The sequence below is a fragment of the Pteropus medius genome, unplaced genomic scaffold, assembly GCF_902729225.1.
Source record: "Pteropus medius unplaced genomic scaffold, Ma_sr-lr_union100, whole genome shotgun sequence".
In the NCBI taxonomy this organism is placed as follows: Eukaryota; Metazoa; Chordata; class Mammalia; order Chiroptera; family Pteropodidae; genus Pteropus; species Pteropus medius.
This window is the reverse complement of record NW_024342647.1, coordinates 456,493-478,412: the sequence shown is the minus strand read 5'-3', so window position 1 is coordinate 478,412 and position 21,920 is coordinate 456,493. Positions and strand designations below refer to the sequence as shown.

General features: G+C 49.8%; 1 protein-coding gene across 8 annotated transcripts in view; it reads right to left on the bottom strand.

Annotated features, from left to right (window-relative positions):
• Positions 1-21,920, bottom strand: part of TTLL11 (tubulin tyrosine ligase like 11) — a 210,433-nt gene that overhangs the window by 42,052 nt on the left and 146,461 nt on the right. Inside the window, exon 1 of one of the 8 annotated variants that reach the window (XM_039866707.1) lies at positions 1,158-1,194. The exons of the other annotated variants lie outside the window; for them this stretch is intronic. The gene's annotated coding sequence lies outside the window, so the exon portion shown is untranslated. Of the gene's footprint in view, positions 1-1,157; positions 1,195-21,920 lie in introns of those variants that run through there. 8 annotated transcript variants of the gene reach the window in all.

Sequence of the window (21,920 nt, the reverse complement as noted above, 5' to 3'; positions counted from 1 at the left end):
AAGCCATAGGCACAGTTCAATGAACAATTTCCAAAGATATATCAGTTATCCAATTCTAGAGGTAGGCACAATGGTGTTTTCTGGCTTAACTATTTTCTTATTTGGAACTCATACAAAAAAAATGATTATAGTGTTGTGATTCCTTAGTTTGGATATTTTATTCTGAAGTTATTCGGATATTCAGGAAAATTCATAGCTCTGAAAATCCCACCTCCATCCTGGAATACGCTTCTCATCTCTATACCCCCACATGTCTAACTACCCTTACCGACCTTCGGAATGGCCCACGGGCACCTCCCACGCCCCCTCACCCCCAGTCCTCATTCCCCGTCTCCGTGAATGTCACCACCAGTTACTCGGCTGGGAGGCACCGGAAGAAACGCCAGCGCCTCCTCTCCCTCTGCCTCCACAGCCAGTCCTACCTCCTTAGTCTTCCCTGAAACTCCGCTCTCTCCCTCCCTGGGCCTTGTTGATTCTTGCCCGACTGTAGCAACAGGGCCTCCTGCCTCTAGCCTTTGCCATCCATGGATCCACCCTGCACACTGGCACCCGAGGCACCCCTTGTGCTGGTTGGGTCACCCACTCGCTACAGCTCTTCGGTGACTCCCGAGAGCCTACACGATACAGTCATATTCCTCATTCTGGCACTCGAGGCACTTCCCGACTGCTCCTGCCCCCTCCTCACTTCCTGTTCGTGCCTCAGACACACTATATCCCTCAAGGCCTTGAACGCTCCCTGCTGCCCCATGCTGCTGTCCGTCAGTCTGGCCTGGAACCAGAGACTCGGTGTTCACTGGACGCCCAGCTCCCTTCCATGCTCGGTGCCTCTCTCCACACCTGTAGCTCATCTCACTTTCCTGTCTCCTATCCTGCCCACAGCTGATCTGGGGCCTGGTGCAACCCTTTCCCACCTGCATGTCCATCCCGGCGATGGAATCCTGAGCACAGTGAACATGGACAGTAAATAATACTACTAACTAACAGTACTGAGCCCAATACCAAGGCCATTTTCTACTCTTTTCTTTATTAAATGGCCTTGTCCTCGGTGCTCCCACTTTCGATCACGCCATCAGTACCGAGTTGGACCATGCTGGTATCTTCGTATGGACTTCCCTCTACCTTTAAGACCTTCCCCTGGCCCCGGCCGCCTGACATACTTCTGTGCCACTTTCAACACCAGCTCAGATGTCTCTTGACCATGCTGATGGCTCTTCCATGTCCTACTCCTGTTCACGTCCTCTTCCTGGGACTTGCTTCTTTGTTCCCTTGTCAAGCTGTACCGCATTTGTTTATATGCCCATCCCTCAATTTTGTGAGCTCCTTGAAGGCAAGAACCACATCTTACTCAACTCTGTTTCTCTGGCACACACGTGGTACGTGGGGAGCGACTCATTGAATTGGTTGAATTGGGAAAGTTTGCTTTTAATAGCAAAGTAAGCCTCACATAAAATATCAAGGTGATGGCACTTTGTACCCCATAAGCTCTTTTAAATGAGAAAGGAGTGCTCGGCAGCCCCGCCAAAATGCTCTCCTCTTCACCCCAGTCCCAGGAGCCAGCCTCTAAAAAAGAGAACCCCTTTGTGTGAACAGGAAGTCCTCTAAGTTCTGTTCACAGTTCCTTCTAAGGCGGTCTTGACATTGGTCTCAAAGCAAGGACAGGCAGACGGCACAACCGGAGCAGCGACCAGAACCAGAACCAGAACTTTAAAGTTCAGCAGTGCAGATGGTTCTGGAGGAGCAGCCCGATTCCTCGGGAGAGGGCCATGCTCCCAGGGGTGGGGGTGGGGGCTTTCCCATCATCTCCTTCAACTGGAGCCAGTAAATAAAAGTCAGGTGGTTGCTTTTTCAGATAAGACGAAATGTTTTCCCATTAAGGTTATAGGAAGAAAGATGAAGGGGGGAAAAAGCAGCACTGTTACTGGAAATTAGCTCTTAAATTACTGGATAAGTGGCAATCACCGACTTTATGAGCACTCGTTAAGTTTTTGTTAAAGGGAAGATTTGGAAATGCACACCATGGATACACTTCATGACAACGACAACAGCTCGGAGGACTCTTCAATCAGCAGAACCGTCCCGTGTTCATTATCTCGTCTGCTCTTTACACAACCCGGCGAAGTCGACTGTTATTATTATACCCCTGCTCCGCATGGAGAGACTGAGGCACAGCAGGGTGGAGCACCTCCGTGCCCTGGCTGCCCCGGAATTATAAATGTGTCGTCCTAACCAGCTCTGTCTCCACTGCGCCACCATGACACTCTGGGTGGTGGGGGGTCGGGTACGCTCATCATGACGCATCATGATTCATGTCAGGGGGCTACCCAGCCTTAAGCACCGCTACTGACTGTCTGTTTTAAATAGCTTTTTAAAGAGTCTGATAGTAATTCATGCTCTTTGTAGACAGCTTGAGAAATGCATAAAGGAATCAGAACCATTCGTAATCCCACAACACAGGGATGAACACTATCAACATTCTGATTTATCTATAAAGTTAGGATCGTATTACATGGCAGTTAAAATCCTTCTTCTCACATTTTCCATTACATCGCAAGTATCTTCCCATGGCACTGAACATGTTTTCATGAGCGTAATTTCTCACGGACAGGTAATGTTCTGTGCTGTGCCGGAACCGTCACGTAATGAGCCATTCCCTCTCGCTTAGACACTGGGTGTCCGCATCGCCTGCCTTCGACAAAACAGAGTCTGGTGATCAGACCCCTGAACGATGCGCTCTCTTCTCAGAAGCAACACATGACAACCAGACGCAGCCTTGGAGATCGCTCTGTCCAATGATGTCATCTACTTTCTTTTATTATGGTCTAATGTACGTAACATCAATTCACCATTTTAACCATTTTGAAGTGTATAATTCAGGGGCGTCTAGTACACTCACGGTGTTGTCAAACCTCTAGTTCCAGAACGTTTTCATAATGATGTCATTTTAGAGAAGAGACCTGGAATCCCAAGATGATAGGGACGTTAGCACCAATGGGTCGTTTAATCAGCAGAATGTCCAGGGTGGTGGCCTTAGCTTGGGTTGTCCCACGCTAAGTGATGGTGACCCACCACCTCCAGGGGACCTCTCAGGCTGGGAAGTCCGAGGTATCTCCTTCCAGTGTCCACAGCCTGCATCTTGCCCTGACCCCGGAGCACACAGAATGGGTCTTCTGTGTGACAGCCTTTCACATTTCCTTCAAGGGTTGCTGCACTTACTGGGTGACTACCATTTCCCTTCCTTCCTGAATCCCAATTAAGAATCTCAAGAGGAAAAGGGCCTTCGATGCCACAGATGTCATTTCATGGACTCAAAACCACAAATTCAGGGGGAAGTGGTTTTACTCAACTGGAAGAAGGCAGTAAAGATACAGCTGATATGTAAGAGGAAATAAAACAATGAGAAATGATATCTTTGCTCGAGATAATTCCAATTATCACACTGAGATCCAAGTTATCACAAATATTGTAAAATCCTGTTTTTACTTAATCGCATTTTAATGGAAATGTCGGGCTGGCTTATGAAATAAAAGTGACTGGTAAAGAAAATATAAATCAAGCTTACGAGTCCTTTGGGTAATTTTTTAAATTGAATTTGGGAAACCCTTGATAGGGGAAAGAATCCTGGAATGTTTTATGTATTATCGTTTTTCAAATAAAATGGAATTCCTTTTTATTAAAATGCTTGTGACAAACCACCTATCTCTATTTTGCCTGGAAAGCCTACTGCCCAAAATCACCACTATTTAGTGGGGACCTGCTACATATATGTCAAGCATCATGTTAAGCAATTTACTCGTGTTATTTCCTTTGGTCCTCATAACAGTTCTAGGAGGAAGGTGAAAACTAGTCCCATTTTACAGATTAGGAACCTGAGGCCCAGAGAACCTGAATTACGTGCCCAACGTCACAAATCGCCAGTGGAATCAGAACTTAGACTCAGGGCCGTCTCACTACACACTCAGTGCTTCGTTCAATCAAACCAAAGGCTTTTCTTCTTCTGCACAAGCTGTACATGTTCCCGGAAATTAACACGATAGGAAGGTAGATGAAGCAAGGTCGAGTTGTAGTTTCAGAGAGGGTGCTCGAATTTTCTCGGAGAAATAATTTCCACTTTTAGTTAAGTGTACCTCCCATAATTTATTCATTCATGAACCACTTCCCAAGTACTTAACCGTCCCAAAGGCCTGTTGGTGGTGGGGTGAGGTGGACACAGACCCTGCCACCCAGAAGCGGGTGACTGAATGGGGGAAGACATGACCCATCTGTAACAATGACTGAGTGAGGCAGAAGTGGCCAGGTGAGCATCCAGAGGTGGGACCCAGAGCCTATGGAAGGAGCAGGTTTGCTGGATCTTGGCTGTATGCCTCAAGAGAGACAGGTAGGAATATGACCAGGAAGCCCAGGTATTATAGGATCTTGAATGTCTTGGATTAGGTAGTGTAGGAGGTGGGATGAATGTGTGGATTTGGGGGGGAGGGGTGGGAAAATCAGAAGTACAGTGAGGATGAATGAACCTGCCTGTGGCATGTATTCTGAATCGAGGTCGGGGAGTGGCTGAATTTAGGAAGCCACTGGAACGCTCTAGGCCAATGATTCTGAAAGCGCGGTCCCTGGACCAGCAGCATCGGCATCACCTGAGAACTTGTTAGAAATGCAAGTTCTTGGCCTGGCCCCCGAGCCATGGGCTCAGAACCTATAAGCGGCTGGGCAACCTGTTTTAGGAAGTGTGCAGTGATTCTGATGCAGGCCAAAGTCCGGATAAAGATAAAGATAAATTTGGAAGCTGCTTGATGTGGGGGATAGAAAGGGAGCAAACGCCCTGGCTCATGGTCCAGAAATTCTGGAGTTTGGCGGGAGAGCCTGGGGCGGCGGCGGGGTGGGGGTTTGGGGGGTGCAGGTGGGCGGTGGTGCTGCACTGGCAAAGGGAGGTACACAGGCTTCCTTCCCCATCATTTGGCCAAGACCTGACCCCTAGTCACTTGGGGATCTCAAAGGCACCTGGCATCCCTAAAGATACTGTTCGCTGTGCGCCAAAGTCTCTTAAATGAGCCCAGCAGCTAATCTAAAGAGTCGGAGGAAGAAGTCACTAAAAATAAACATAACTACCATGTAGCCCAGCTCTGCCACTTGATAAATGTCTGCCATCACAAGAGGCCCCATTGGCTGGACGGCAATGCCGTGCTATTTGAAGAGATGGCGACAGACGACAAAACACGGGTGAGACGTGTGTTTCCAAACTCACGAAGAAAAGGACTGAATGACGGAGCTTTGTCTGATGTTCAAGTCCCTGTAAGATCTACACCCTTGTTCAGCCTGTTCCCACCCGCTCCCCTTCATGCCGCGGGGCTCTGAACACTCCCCCGACCCCTTCCGCCTCACTCGATCGCCTCACGTCACTCCCATCTTACAGATGAGGAATCCGAGGCACAAAGATACAAGCTAATAGGCTGCGGATCCCGGCAGGCAGAGTCCGTTTCTAACTGCTGTACCACGCCGCTTCCATTCACGGGAGTTACCAGGCATAGAGCATCTGAGGGTCAGGTAAGGTCACGTGTCACATCTCATGTGACCTTGGCAATGATCCTTTGAATTAACTACTGTAAGTGGCCCCATTTTACTGATGAAAAAAATTAGCTTCAGAGAGGTTAACCTAGCTTCCAAAGGTCACTCAGCTATTAAAAGGATGAAAGTGAGGATTTGAACCCGGATCTGTTTGAGCTCAAAGCCCACGTGCTTCCTCTGAACTCATTTTCTCCTCCCTTATAATGGACAGAAGTTTCTTACTTTTGGGGTATGAGACTTAAGAGGGAGAGTAGCTGGGAGGCACCTAGACTAAGCCTAGCACAGAATGCCTCGTTTAGAATCAAAAGCACAGCCTTTAGAAAGCATCCAGATGAATCTGCTTGGGGGGGCGGGCGGCTTGTAAATGTGACAACTTGAGAGGAACCAGCACTTATCGGGGTGGGGCTGTTCCATTTTGATTGCCAAACAAATCAACCCCTATTTATGGGCTCACACCAATCACTGACACAACTTTAGTCACGTGTATGAATTAACAAAGGTCTGATGGCAATGGCAGCAGGCTAGGCTCCTGTCCCTGCTCGAGGTGAATGCCCAGAGTGGCCAGCACCTTCCTGCCGGACCAGGCAACGAGTTAACAAAAGGGCGAACGCGAGGACTTCGTCGAACGCCCCCGTTTCCGCAGACCCGGAACTCGTGCTGCTGCAGAGCTGGGACTTTCGGGGTCGTGGGGCCCAGCCCTCTCATTTTCCAGATGAAGGGGCTGACAGCTCACTTTACAAAGACCTCCAGATCCGCTGCTCTCCTAACAGGGCTCCCTGCTCTGCCGCTCTGCCCAGAGCCACTGTCCTCGCCACCGTCCCCTTCGCTCTCTGTCTCACAGCACAGGCGCTTAGCCAGGGAAACATACTGTCACACAGGCCAGGGAGGAGTGCTGCCTGGCAGCTCGGCCCCACGGGGCACCTGCCTGGTGGTCCCCGCAGGGGCTCTGGGGGGTAGACCCAGGCACTGTTGGAATCCCAGCTCTGTGCTCTCGAGCCGGGTGACCTCAGGCAAGTCAGATAACCTCAAAGCTTCAGTTTCCACTTATATAAAATGGGAATAATAATGGCACTTAACCTTTAGAACTGATGTAATTACAGAGAAAATGGATGCGTGGTGCTTAGCACGGCCCCTCAATACCTGTTAGCCACTTTGATTATAATCACCAACATCTTTATCTCCCAGGTGCCATCATCTCGAGAGGCTCACTGTCTGGTCTCCAGCCTCAAGGGGAAAGGTCGGTGTATAACTCTGGAAACTCAGGAGAAAATGGGGTTTCTTTAACTATTTTCTGACATTCGGCCCCACCCCCAACCCATGTAACTAGACACCAGACTGTCCTCAGCCTGGGGAGTCCCACAGCAGGCTGCCCAGGGTCACACTGAACCTGCCGCTTGTCCCAACCTAAATAAATGCCCCAGCTGAGTCTCAAGTTCTTGAGCCTCACTGGAGACCTACCCCTAATCTGATACCCTGGTTCTCTACTGAGGGTTACTGATGTCACAAAATAATGCACAAAATAACGTCTCAAAATAATTGCCTTTCCCCACAGAAAGAAAAAGTTAATCTGCACACTTGGAAGGGGGACTAACGATCCCTCACCCCGCGTTCCTTTATGGGGCAGTTGAGGCAAAGTCACTCCCTGGAGGCGAGGCTTCGAGTGAGAGGTGGTGGCAAAGGCAGGCCCAGTTCTCCTGACTTTCTGTCCAGAGCCTTTTAAAAACAGAAAAAAAAGAAAAGAACGACACTTTCCCCTGTTGAGCCGAAGCGCCTGAGAGGCCAAAATTCTGATACCGAATGAGAGGCCGCGGACTCCTCCATCACTCTGACAGTCAGGCGGGCAGACTTCTTGCCTGAAAGGGTTGTAGAGTCTCTCTTTAAACCAACAGAGCAGCTGGCTGCTGTCTTTCTGTGGATGATTGGCTTGCACTTAGCTTTTCACTGGATCCCGGAGGAAGATTTTTCGAATGGTAGGCCTTGCCATGCTGGCTGCCCAAGGCACACCGGACAGGGTCCTCACTCGAGCAGAGAGCGTGGGGCCTGCGTGGGCCGGTCGCTGCCTGCCTTACCTGCCTGGCCTGCCTGGTCTTCCACATTGCACATGCTCCCTCCCTTTGTAAATGCTCTCTCCCAAATTATCCACTTGAAAAACACTCATCCTTCAAATCGCCTTTTCCAAAAAGCTTTCCACGGCGTTTAGAGATAGAATTAACCATTCTTTTCTATATAACTTTTCAGACTTTGTACATCATCGTCATCATCATCATTTTTTCTTCGTAGTCTTTATCATAATCATACTTAAAGGGTCATCTGTGCAACTGTCTGATGCCTGTTTCTGAAAGCCCAGGGTGGGGACCGCTCTCACTCGTTTATGATTATATCTATAGTCCCAACACAGTTCCTGGAACATAGTAGGCGCTCAAAATATCTGACAGTGAATAGTCATTGTTTCAATGAGTTCTTACGGCACTCCAATTGATTAGACCCAATTATCAGCTTGGGTTTACACCCGAGGACACTGAAGCTTGGAGAGGCTAAGTCAGCTGCCTAAGTGACAGGGCTGAGACAGGAACCCCAGGGTCTGCCTCCAGAGGCCACATTCCTAACCCCTACCCTACTGACCCCTCGACTTCTGGTCACCAGAATGAATCTTCATTCCTCTTTTTCCCTCCTAGTTACTGGGGAGATCCTGTCTATCTCTGGGAGGACGACAGCCAGGCACTGTCTATGTGACAATTGTAATCAGTGGTTGTATTAGCCTGTTTTACAACCTCCAAAATTAGCAGAGAAGGCCAACTCAAGCTTTCATTGTCTAGTTCCGCTAATGAAGGGATCCTTTTAATTACATACTCAGCGCCTATCTGCAACACAAAGCATTTTAGTGTTTAAACACAGTTCTGCACCAAAGTATAGGGCTGTGTGAATGCAGACAATAAGGGGGAAAGCCATGTAGAGAAGTTATTTTTTTGCCTAGACTGTAATTCTTTTTGGCATTCAATTTCTTCCAAGCCCAGCTCATTTTCTACAGGAATCCTGATTCTCTTTTGTATAACTGTGCACCCAGCGAATCCTTATCCGGGGATTCAGCAGGCATATCCCCGGTCAAATATCTTTCCCCCTCAGATTTTAGATGAAATCTGCGCACTTCATAAGTTCCACTTGTCACCCATTTGCCTTGAGGGTGCCCCTGCCCAGGGTGCCAGTGAGGCCAGCTGCTCAGTCACTGCAGTACGGGTGTTGAACGTAAAACCGTCTTCACTCGACTGTGTTCCAGGGGCTGATGGTATTTGCATTCCACTTTCCAAGGCAACTTTGTGCGTGTCATTCTGTATGGGCCTTTCACTCATGGGAGTGAGGCCTGTGACGCCAATCCCACAGACCTCTCTCAGGCAAGGCTGCCCTGATTTTGCAACGGCGTATCTCCAAGGGGACAGGAGAGTAACTTTTATTGAGCCCCTCCTATGGGCCAGGAACTCTCCAGTACATTACTGATCCTGGTAAAAACACACCGAGACCTTAAGATGGAGATATTAACCTATGCTCAGTGAACCAGAATGCCCCAGCTAGAATCCTGGCCCTGCCTCTAACCAGCTGGGGACATTGGAAAAAGTATCTTAACCTGCTCATGCCTCGGTGTGTTTACCTGTTTAGTGGGGATTATAATTCTATTTATGCCACAGCGCTGCTGTGAGAATTAAATGGGCTGATACATGTAGAGCATTTAGAACCATGCCTGGCATGAGGTAAGCACTCAATAAGTGACAGCAGTTGTTTGACAGAGCTAAAGTCAGCTTTAATATAGTACTCAAGGTCACGTGCCTCAGGTGGTAATGACAACCTGGCTCTCATGACCCTGTTCTCTCTAGGCTTCCAGTGAGGTTGGCGGTTCTCTGCTGGCCCTCCACTAGCAGACTGCAATCACAGCCCTGCCTGGGGGCGTGTGACCTAGAGAATGTCACTCTGTGTGCCCAGTCCCCTCCTGACCTCACTATGAGCGTGCTGGTTTCCGTTCCAAACACACTGCTCTCTCAAGGGTTACCAGGAACCCCCTAATTGCCACTGACCACCTCGATCTTTCTCCAGTCCGGCTTCTTCATAGCGGCCGATGCAGGTGGCCAACTGTCTTCCTGAAACTCTCATTCTGCGCCCATGTATTCTCCTAGTGTTTGTCCATTCTTTGTTCTTCTTCCTCTGAGGATCCTTGTGGTAGGTGGTCCTCTAAGGCTCTGTCCTTGATCTGTTTCCTGCCCTATACAGTCTCCCATGAGGGTCTCATCTACACACGGAGATGACTCCAAGATCCCTTCATGCCTAGGAGCTTATGCAGCAGGTCCCTGCGCCTGGGTGCCTATGTCCTGCTCAGCCCTTCGCCAACAGCCAGGCCCAAGTCCTGCTCGTCCACAAAAGCTCACTCTGAATGCCAGCCAGCTCACACACCTTCCCTGATCCAGAAGTAGTCTTCCGATTTCCCACAGCACTTCATTTACACCTCTCTAAGGAATCTGTCATTTTCTGAACTTGTATCATGGCCATTCAAGTCTGTAGCTTCTTTTCCTTGTAGAATGTGAGCTTGCCGAAAATTAAATCCAGTTTTGCTCCCCTCACAGTATAATCTACATCTAACAGGTGATGATGGAAAATGCAGGCTGATAAAGGACTGTGTAAGAAAAGTATTCTTTAAGACAAATAACCGAAGAATTCGGTGTCATTTGGCCCGAAGGCTAGAAGTCAGGCGGGGCTCCCTGTGAGTGTCCTTTTCAGTTTAAGGTTCTGTAAAGCCATTTTTCAGAGTAATAGTACAATAATCGTTTATAGTAAAAATAGTCATCCTGGTCCACTCCTTTCTAACCGTATGGCCTTGGGGAAGCTGCGTTATTGCTCGGCCTCCATTTTTCTTCTGTGAATTGGAGATGGACAAGGGACTCTACCTCACAGACGGGCCAAGGGATTCAACGGGATGACGTACCACAAGAGGCTAGCATCCTGGCTGGAGAGCTAATGAAATGGTAGCTGTTATCATTCGCTGGACACGTATTTATTGAACACCTCCCTCAAAAGTCAGGTCAGCTCAAGCCCAGCCCCCTCCAAGAAGATTTAACTGCCTCCTCCAATCCAGAACATTCTTTTCCTCCAAGAACTTTGGTCCTAACAAAATTAGGTTTTTTAAAATGCGGCTAATAAATTAGGCATGCGTATTAGCAATCAGGTCCAACGAGAAAGTGTAACTTTTTTCTTTATGTAATTTGAATTCCCCCAACATAGAGTTGTTGTCAAAATCCATTAAAGTATTCAATTTCACTTGTCAGTGCACAATTCCCCAAGCAGACATCCAGACAGTGTGCAGCAGCGTTTCTCACAGAAGCACTAAATGTTTAGTTATCAGGGTACATTTTTCAGATGATGTCTCCCTGATGGCTCTCGAGACTCTAGAGAGATTGTATAAGTTCAAGTACAAGGTTAAGGCAAGGTAGCGGAATGGCAAGAGTTGTAGGGATTATGTATCAAGCAGGCCTGGATTTTAGCTCCAACACTGCCACTTACCAGCTGGATGACCTTGGGGAAGGTACTTAACCTCTCTGAGCATCAGTTTCCTCATTCGCAAAGTGGTGACAGTAATATCAGATGCACAGGGTTTGAGTGAGCACTAAATGGAATACCAAATGTAAAGAAAGGTGAAGAATGCCAGACACACTGTTGGTTCTCAATACAAGACAGCTTAACCACTCCGAGATTTGGAGACACACAGACTGGGGTCTAGAGACTGCCGTACACACTCGCTACCCCCTCCTCGAGGGATATGAACACAGCGCTGGCCTCTTCTTTGGTTGTCACGGCAACGTCGACTGACCAACCTACCCTGTCCTGTGAAACACACAGGCCGGAGAGCCAGGGGGACATTTGGGAGGTGACGGTGGAGGATAAACCACGAGGTTCATGACAGAAGCACTCTCACCTGTTTCTATGAAGAAAAAAAAACCACTGGCCAAAGTACACCCCTCGCCGGGGAACAGAGAAACTAGGAGAAACTAGTTTTTATTATACAGCCCTTTGATGATTATGACTAGATTTAGAGGCCGCGGGAAAGGCCAGTTCAAACCTGGCTAGCGAGTAGTTATTACTTGCTCAGCTGTGACACAGAGATAGAGAAAGTGCCGCTCGCGCTTCGGCTGTCACGCTCAGCATTTGGGGAAATGTGGCTGATGCCAGTACCAGCTGCCTCTTGCTACGGTTTAATGCCCAGTTTATGGAGAAATCTCTCATCTGCGGTCTAATGCAACCCGAGCAACAGCTTGGGAAGAAAAAGGCGCTGTGCCCATTTTACAGGCGAGCAAATCGAGCGCTGTGACCACGAGTCAGTGGTTACTGACGCTCTCCCTTTCTCTTTTCTAGTTTGCCCTCTACTCCCTACAAGGCTTAATCTGTGACAGCACTTAAATTTGCCAAATGGGTTCAGTTCTTTCCTTCACTCTTGAGCTCTGTGTAGCTTTTAAAAGTCACCTTCTAAGTCCAACAGCTGCCAGTCGAATCCACCCAGATGTCCCACTTGCATCCAAGTTGAATGCCATTTGCTCCCCAGCCCCCCACCACCCGCTTCCCACTGTTTCACATCGTTACTGGCAACTCCATCCTCCCGACGAGCCAAGCTCAAAACCCTGACGTTGGCTTTGGCTTCTTTCTCTTCCTCACCCTGGTTTCTGGGGACCTGTACAAAAGTCCCCCACCATCCCTTTTTCATTCAGAGGCCCTGATTCGAATATTCTGGGGAGTCCTAGCCGGCAGAAGCAGTGAGCATGGCTGCTGACCACAGAGGCCTGGGCCCTCGCTGATTGCCCGGCTGTGTGCTAAGCATTTGATCCTCACTGTGGCCCTCTGAGGTCACAATCACTCTTAGTAAGAGTCCCGTTTTCCATATGAGGCATTTTCCTTAGGAGTCACAAGAGTGGCGACATAATCTGTCCAAGGACATCAAGAGCTCTCACTCACAACCAGCTCACAAAGCTCCTTCCCATGTAGTCATAGGTTTCTTAAGAGCAGGGGGCCATGGCATCGTGTTTGTGTCTCGGCATCGATGGTGGGACCTGCCTCACAGCGTCTGGGGAGCGAGGACCTGACTGAGGGTCTTAGCTCAGAGCCAGTCAGCCTGGCGTCTGCTCTCCACTGTGACCCTTTCTCACCGTGTGTCCTTGGGGAAACAGTTAGATACAGCTAGGGGTGTGTCGTGGTCCGAGAGTGGCCCTCGCCCCGGAATCCGTCCACGGGACCTTATTTGGAGCGCGTCTTTGCAGCTGTAATCAAGCTGAGGATCTGGAGATGAGATGATCCTGATTAGAGCGGGCCCTAAACCTCGCGACGGGTGTCCTTAGCATCGAGAAGCGGAGGGAGATTTGACACGGACACGCACAGAGAAGAGGCTACGTGAAGACGGAGGCGGAGATGGAGTTATGCTGCCACGAACCATAAACCTGGAGCTGCCGAAAGCTGGAGGCAGAAGGGAAGGAGTCTCTCCAAGGAGAACCCCCGAGGAGGGAGCGTGGCCCCTGCTGATGCCCCGATTTCAGACTTTCGGTCTCCAGACCGTGAGAGGACACGATTCCACCGCTTTAAGCTGCCCAGTTTGTGGTAACTTGTTACAGCAACCCCTGGGAAACCAGCACAGGGTCTCAGTCCCCTCGTCTCTGAAACGGGTAACCTCAGAGCATGTCTGTGAGATAATGTAACCGACAGCAACTGGAATGGTGCCTGGTGCACAGTAGGTCCTCAATACATGTTAGCTGAACCAAACTAAGGTCTTCTGGGTCATTATTTTGGAAACTTCTCCCCAGGGACTCCCTGGCTGACTGCCTGTTTGCAGTCTCAGGCTTGTAAAATGTTTAACTTCAGAAACCAAGAGCCAGGAGAGTATCCTCTGGGCTCAGATGGGGGATAAACGGGGAGTCGGCAGGGACGTCTGTGTCCTTGCAAGGCTGGTAACTGAGTGCTGGCCCATCTCCAGCTCTGATGAGCCTGTCACAGTGGGTTTCACAAAACATCTGTTTCCGGAACAAGCCTGTTGTTTCAGGCAAGCTCTAGAGATAATAGTATGTTTTTCCTATATGCGGGCATGACATGTTCACTGAAGCTGAATATTTCTAAATGTGACCAATTTCTTAAGTGGCAGAAGCCCATCACACTCTTCGAGAACACATATAGCACGTGGGCTGCAGACCTGAAGCAACATTTATTCTGGCTGGTAGGGTAGCGGTTTCGGGGTAGGTGAGAGTAGCAGGTAGCGAGCTGTCTGAAATTGGTCCCTCTAAAAGTGATGTTTAATTCTGCAAGGGAGTCAGGTCCCGAGGCTTCATGCATATGGATGGCAGCAGTGGTCAAATGATAACCTGCAATTTCTCTTCCCCGCGTCAATCGACTTCAGTTGACTACTGAGAATCTGACTGGGAAATGCTCTGCCAGTGCACATACCAATGACGCCTGGGACCCGAACCCAGCTTTGCTGAATTTGACTCAATTCTGACTCAGACAAGACAGTGCGGATGCAGTGCCCCATGTGAAGTGAGCAGACCGTGCCTTGGCATGAGATGGAGAGAGAACCAGAAGGCAGATGGGCAGTTAGGGAGGCGCCGAACGCTTTCCCTACGGCCCCACAGGTGAAGCGGGAACGTGGGCCGAAGAAGCAAACTCTTCAGGATCCTCCAAGCAGAAGCTCCTTGAGAGCAAACACACGAACGCTGCCCGCTGCTCCTTTCTCCCCGGGGTAGAGGTGTGATCTGAGTGGAGGTGCTCCCACCCCTTGGGTGGGGCGGATCAAGCCCAGAACATGCCTGCCTTCCCAGGCAGCTTCCTCCTGCCAGGCCCGAATGCCTTGGGGGGCCTGGGCAGCCCCAGCCCGCAGCAGGGGTCTGGAGTGAGCCATGCCCAGTTCCCACTCAGCCCGGAGCTTCCCTGCTGTGGAGTCATCAGTCCTCATCCCGGCAGCCTTGGCCTCCAGTCCCTACTCCAAGCCTCCGCGTCTCAGGCTCTGCTTGGCCCCAGCCTTGTCCCCTTCCTCACCAGTCTGCTGCTGAGGGCCTAGCATGCCATGGGGTCAAGCCCATCCTGGTGACCTCTAAGCTCCCAAGGCCAGGCGTGTATAGCAAAGGAGTGACTCGGGTCCAACTTCCCCTGAGCGTCCTATGCCCTGCAGACTGTTCCTAGAGACAGTGACAAAGGAATCCATGCACTTAGGAAGGAAATAGCTTCAAGTCAGAAGTGCAAGATCCAGGCCCTCATTCTGTGCTTAGACAAGGCCTGAGCTCTGGAGACCGGATGTGACTTGCCCAAGGTTTCCTGGCACTTGCGTTCGGGGCTCTTGAAGAACCCAGGTTTCCCAACTCCCGCTGTAGTTTGCTGTGACACTGAGTGTCCTTGACTCTTCCTTGGCCCGACATCGGCTCTTTGCCCCTGTCTGACTTCTTTCTGACTCTCCCACGGCAGCTTGAGGCCAAGTCTGGAGCAGGATCAGTGACTGTCACTTAGACTTGGCTGACTAGGTCTCTGTTGTAAAACACATCAGACACGGACATGAACTGAAGCCAATGCAAAGGTGCGATTTCAGAATTCTGCAAACACCTCAACTAGCAGAAGGGAGGTGCCGTTTCTGCCTAAATGTACCTATCACGTTACTGTGTTAATTTTTGCCTTGCGTACTGCGATCTTGTGTCCACACAGTCACAGTGGCTGTTTATCGGCGGCTGTGGCATCCAGGCACTGCTGGGGCCTGAACGTGGACCCTATTTAGTCCTGACCTCACCCCTGCTGGGTAGGATTTATCAGCCCCTCTTTATAGGTGGAAACTGAGGGTCAGGCAGGTTAAGTAGTTTCCCCAAAGTCGCACCGCTTACAAGTCCTGGGGCGTGGATGCTAGTCTAGGTCTGTGTGGTTTTACCAAAGTCGGGGTGTACTCATACGTCATGAGAGGCAATGAGAGCTGACTCTGTGCCAGGCATGTAACGTGCATGAACTCATCTAATGCTCACAACAACCCTCTGCAGTACAGTCTCCACCACGGAGAAGGGGAGGGAGAAGAGATCTGGAGTGGCCAAGTAATGTCACCAGGTGATCCCAGCCAGTCTGGAAGCGAGGGGCTACCCAGAGGCAGAGACTGCTCCGAATAAGGGGCGCAAGGGGCCTGTTAGAGCTGGGCTGGACTTGCCAGCTGTGTAACTTTGGGCAAATTACCGTAAAAAGTTTTTTCATAAGATGTATATTATCATAACATTTTAACTATTTTAAGGGTACAGTTCAGTGCCATTAAGTACATTCATATTTTTGTGCAGCCATCACCACCCGTCCATCTCTTGAACTTCATCTTCCATTAAAACTGAAACTCTGTATCCATTAGGCGCTAACTCCCCATCCTCCTCCCCCTGGCCCTGGCAACCGCCATTCCGCTTCCCATCTCTGTCATTTGACTATTCTAGGTATTGCGCGTAGGTGGAAATGTACGCTGTTCGTCTTTTGCTGTTTGGCTTATTTCACTTAGCACAATGTCCTCGATGCTCATCCTTGTTGTCGCATGTGCCGGGATCTCCATCGAAAGGCCGAATAATATCCCATTGTGTGTATGTACCACATTTCGTTCATCCATTCATCTGTCAGTGAATACCTGGTTGCTTCCACATTTTGGTTGCTGTGAATAGTGCAGCTATGAACATGAGCCTACATGGGAGAATTATTTTTATGCTCATCATCTTCTACCCAAACCTGAGCCTCCAGCTTTGTCCCGACTCAGAGGAGAGGTTCACCACCCACCTAGTACTTGGGCCAGAAACCAGCGAGAAGACACTAACTCTCCCTCTCCACCACCTCGAGTGACCAAGTCTCGTCCTTCTACCCTTGCTCTCCGTCCCTATTGCCACACCCCATAATCCGAGTCTCCGTCACCTGCCACCTCATCAGGGGGCCACCCGAATTTCAACAGCTTCTTCACCAGTCTCCTTGCTTCAAGTCTCCCCTTCCAACACACCCTCCACGTCACAGCCAAACCGCAGGTCTGACTATGTCACTGGAGTTCCTCAACCTGCTCCTGGCTCCTTCTCTCACCTCCTTCACGTGCTTAGGGAAGTGTCCCCTTCTCGGACAGGCCTGCCCAGACGGCTCTGCTGACAGCTGTGAAGCTGTGACCCGCACCCCCGGGCCTTCGAGCCCCTTCCTCGCTTCATTGTCCTTAGCACTTACCATCATTTATGGGTGTATAGATTTGCTCTTCTATATTTTGTTTATTGTCTATCTCCTGCTTTCTCGCCCTCCAGCTCCAGGAAAGCCGGACAGTTTCACAAAGGCGGGGATTTTGTCCACTACTGACTTCTCAGGTCTGGCACGAAGTAGGTGCTCATGAAGACTGACTGAGTACGCGAATGCGTGAACGACGGGCCCCTCTCTGCCTGCAGGAGGAAGGCTAAGCTCTCTGGCCTGGTCAAGTCCTTTCATGCTCTGGCTCCGTGTCCCTCCCCAGCCCCATGTCACATCACATTCCCATACGAACTTCAGCCAGACGGCACTGTTCACCAAGTCCTCCTGTGGCTTAGCAGCCCTGGGCCTCTGCCCAGAATGTCATCCTTCACCCTCGTAACTCGTCCTACCCTTCTGCTTGGACCAATGGCGCCCTTAACTATCTTCCATGATATCCTATCTTTACCTCTTTCGAAGCCTTTCGCACGGCCCTGTCATTGCCCGTTTACTTGTCTGTAGCTGTTTCCTCACCGCCTGCTCCACGAGAGCAGAGTCATCGTGCCCACTTTCCATTCTCAGCGCCATGTACTGAGCACACTGTAGATGAGCGGAAAACGTCTCAGTTTGAAAAGATGCGCCAGCCTCTTGAGTCTCGGCTGCTTCATGTGGGAAACAGTGGCCATGCTGCCCCTGCAGGGTGCCCGAGGATTAGAGAGACGCCATGCAGTATGGGCAGCGTCTGCCGCCGTGCCTGGCACAGGGCAGGCGCTTCACACTTGGCTTGGAATCGGCACTCCGATGCAACTGAGCGACCACAAGCACTTGTGGAAGACCTGCTGTCTACTACTGATGGAGAAGCCGCCAGCTACAGTACTGCCATCCTGTGTCGCCTCTGGGGCCACACTGATAAGGGTTGGCTCCAGACAGGATCCTGTCCTTTCCCGCCTTAGCCATCACATTTTGGCAGCTTGCCCACTGAGCGGGGAAGACCTCTAAGTCCTCTTTCTGATCAGAACCGGCTGTATTTATAATCTGCACGTCACGGAATCGAAAGCTTCTGGGACTTCAGGAACAAACTCATTTTACATCTGAGGACACAGGCTCAGAGAGGTTGACCGACTTGCTCGCAGTCTCACAGCTAGGTGGGGATTTCACTTTCTTTTTCCTTGGTGCAGAATTTTAATTCACTGTTTGAATCTATTGGACCCTGAGGAGTTTGAGAGTTTAGTCTAAAACTCTCGCTTGGACTAAATCTTGACCATTATCATCACGATCGCAGTAACTGAAGAGAGAGGGACACGTTTTAAATTTCCATTATCTTCCAGCTAGCAGCACCAAGTTCTCCGCTATCCAAACAGAAGAAATAGATGCGACTCTCGACCCTCTCCTCCTACTGTCCCCCTGGACGAATGGCCTGCCACCAACGGAAGGGTGGCAATGTCCTGCCACGGCCACTGCCGCTCTCCTCTGACAAGCCTCTCTGTGGAGAATACGTCTGCCTGCCCACAGGCACGCTCCCCTTTGGCATGGGCACAGGAGCGCTGTTTGTGGGCTGCATTGTGGGGGGCAGGGGGGGCGGGAAGTGGCAGTGGGTGACGCGGGGTCTGGAGCTCAGGGTGCTGGCAGAAGGATCAGCAAGGTGAGTGAGGGGTGGCCCCAGCTGGAACCCAGAACTCCTTCTCACTGGGAAGGGAGCCGTGAGTCACCCGCTGCCACTGACAGGCTAATTCATAACCTCTGGTCCCAGAGGAAATCGTTACTCCTAATTATTATTATTAGGCATAAAGACTAATTAGTAAAAATAGCTCCCATTTACCAAGTGCCAACTTATGCTTGGTACTTAAAGCATATTATTTCTTTTTCCCTATTTTATGCTGCTTAGTTTATTTTCTATTTTTCTAATGATCAAGTCAATATACGTCTACGGAAAAAATATTTAAAGATACCAAAAGGCAGAAAAAGGAAAAAAAATTCATCCTTTGTTTCATCACCTATCTATAGCCACTGCTAACATGTTGGTGTTTTCTTTCCAGAATTTCTTCTCTTTCTCTATCCTTCTCTGGATGTGCGTGTGTGTGTGTGTGTGGTATGTGAGATTTAACACTTTTACAAAAAAACTTACTTTTAAGATGCACAATGATCCTCTGAATTGAGTATTATTATCTTCATTTTATAGATGAGACTCAGAGAATGTAAATAATTTGTCCAAAGTCACACAGCAGATAAATGGATGGACAGGGACCCGGGTCAAGTGGTCAAAATGTGTCTTCCCACCCCCTGCCAGGCTGTTTCCCATTCATTAAGGAAGATAGTCTCAAGGGGGCTAGTCCTCATTATACCTCTGCCTCTCCTACCCCATACCCCTGTCCACATCCGCTGGACCACACCCTACTGGAGATGGAGCTACAGGTATAGGAGAAGCAGAATATTCCAGCTACGTGGACTCAACTGGCTGGTACCTGACTACGGAAAGCTTCGGGAGGTGAAGCTTCGATGAAGATGTCTTGTCAGAAACTGCAGGGAATGTGTGTTTTCTGTCCATATAGATATCTGGAAAGCTGACATCAGACAGCATAATGAACTATTTTTTTCCAAGCCGTTTTGCATGAGACAAATATAAGTAACTTCTACAGAGCAGCTGCCGGATGGCCCGGGAGGCCTCTGTCATCGCCAGCCAAGCTGTGAAAGGGCCGGGACACCACAGACTCCCGTGGGGAGGGCACGGTGAGAATCTGAGTCCCACGTTGTCTCAAATGGTTTGACAAAGCCGTAGGTACCAAACATCTTTAAGTTGGCACCAAGCAGATAAACACGTGGCACCTCACATGTGTCGAGCCCTGGGCACAGGGCTTTCGTCCGGCCTGGAGCCCACTGCTGGTGCAGGCAGCCACCTGAAGGAAGAGCTCCACACGGATGCGGATGCGGGAAGTGCTGAGGCACAGGCGCAGAAACCTTTTTTGTTCAAAAAAGCTCAAGGTCAGATTACTTTCAGATGAGAGAATCCGTGATTGAGAAGAAAAGTTAGGGGGACCAAGGCCAGGAGCGAACTGATTAAAGCCCTTTACGAAAGTTCTGTGTTCATCGAAATAGAACAATACAAACAGAGTCTAAATAATATATCTTGTCTTTACTTTACATATCTTAAATTTAGGAACGATAAGTTGCCACACTTTGCTCCCTAGACATTTTCTTCTCCCTCAAAGCCTGAATGAAATGTCTGGAATATGTACTGCTTTGCTGCAGAAAAGGTTCTGTGTGTGTGTATGCGTCTCTGTGAGTGTGTGTTTGTGTGCATGTGTGTGTATGTATGTGTGTCTGTGTGAGTGTGTGTTTGTGTGTATGCGTGTCTGTGAGTGTGTGTGTTCCACCACCTAAAGATTTGGTTATCTCTAACTGAATAACCAGCTGTTGAATCCTCCCTTCTGGATCCTACCCGTCACCGGATGCTGTGGATGTGAGATGCTCGGATGCTCCCAGCCTCAGTCGGGTGCTCAGACACAGAGGACTCCCCTAACATGCCTACCACATTCTCCCCCGCCCTTACTAGCGGCCAGGGCTTCGGCCCCACTTCCTATCTCCAGGCCATCAGCCCACTTCACCCAGGCAACCGCTCTCCAACCCACGCTCGTGGGAAGTCAGTTCTGAAGCCCCAGCCACCGTCCCTCGGCGCCCGCGTCTCACTCCTGGCTTTAGCAGTTTCTCCTCTCCCCGCTCCCCAACTCCTGGGTCCTCTCCTTTTCATTACTGCCAACAAGAGTGACTCACACTTCTCATACATGGGAATAGAAATGCTCATGGTTGCACAGAAAGGCATGTGGAAGGACATCTGCAGATCCCTGAACTTCCGTGATGGGACCTGGAGGACCCGCGGGGGGATTACTGTGCGGACCCCAGCACTGCAGGAGACGGAAGCCCGTGAGGAAAGGAAGAGACGTCTGAGTTGAGTTCAAACCCCGTCTCTGCCACTTTGACACCGGGTGACTTCGGGCAAGTCACTTAGCTCTTCTGATCCTCCGTTTTCTCATCTTTAAAATGGAAATATCTGCCCGGCAAGGTCGTTGTAAAGACTAAGTGACATTTTACATAAATATAAATATACACATATATATAAAATACGAGATTACTATTTTTTTGTAAAATGTTTTAAAATCCATTTTACACACACACACACACACACACACACACACACACACACACACCCTAGGTATAAGCAGTGGCTGGCATAGGGCAATCAGCAACCTTTCTGGGCTGGCTGCGTCTACATTTCATAAATCTGTTATAAAGAACAAATACGATGATGTAACTGAAAGGATTAGTAAATGTAAAGTATTTAAAGAAAATACTGAGGCGGCTTTGAATGGAATGATACTCATCCTGTCATTTTGCAGCTAGGGAGTGTGCGGCTTTTTCCAGCACAGCTCAGGGACACTACGTACAGCGTGGGTTAAATATATAGGCCAATTTCTCTTCACACACTAAGTCTAAAAACAAAACATAAATTGCTTAAATTCCCACATTCATGACAGAGCTCCCTTTGGAAACGGCGTGTCTCTTTGGAGAAAATACTAACAACTAAAAATATTTCCAGTTTGATAATGATCGTCAGAGGGGGATCTACGACTGCTTGACTTTTACGCACGATCACGCCTCTAGCATACCTCTCACCTGGAGCCTCTCCGGCCAGCCCCTCACAGCTGGAGTCCCAGAGGCCTGAGGCCTCTTCCAGCCTGCTCAGCACTGTCCAAGCCTTGAGCCAGGCCGGGCCGGGCCGGGCAGGTGGAACCGTATCACCTTAGCTCTTTCTGCCTACTCCGGGAATCCTTGTGCTTCAGAAGAGCCTGCCTCTGGTGGCCACCAATGCCATCCGCACGGAGGCGGTCACTTCCGCCCGACAGGGCTCTCGCCTCATGCCTGTTTGGTACTCCACGAGCCGCCCACTAGGAGGTCGCCCTGACCATGATCCCTGCCCATGCGACTGCACCCCCTTGCCCAGGCCTTGCTGGCTTCCTCCACGCGGGCAGCAGATGCTATTCTCCACACTCCTTCATGCTGTGGATTAACCGAGCTCACGAAACCGTGAGGCCACCGGTGCTTGGCTGTCAGTGTGGACTAGGGGCCGGCCTTCCATCCTCCTCCTGACATCGGGGACCCTCGGC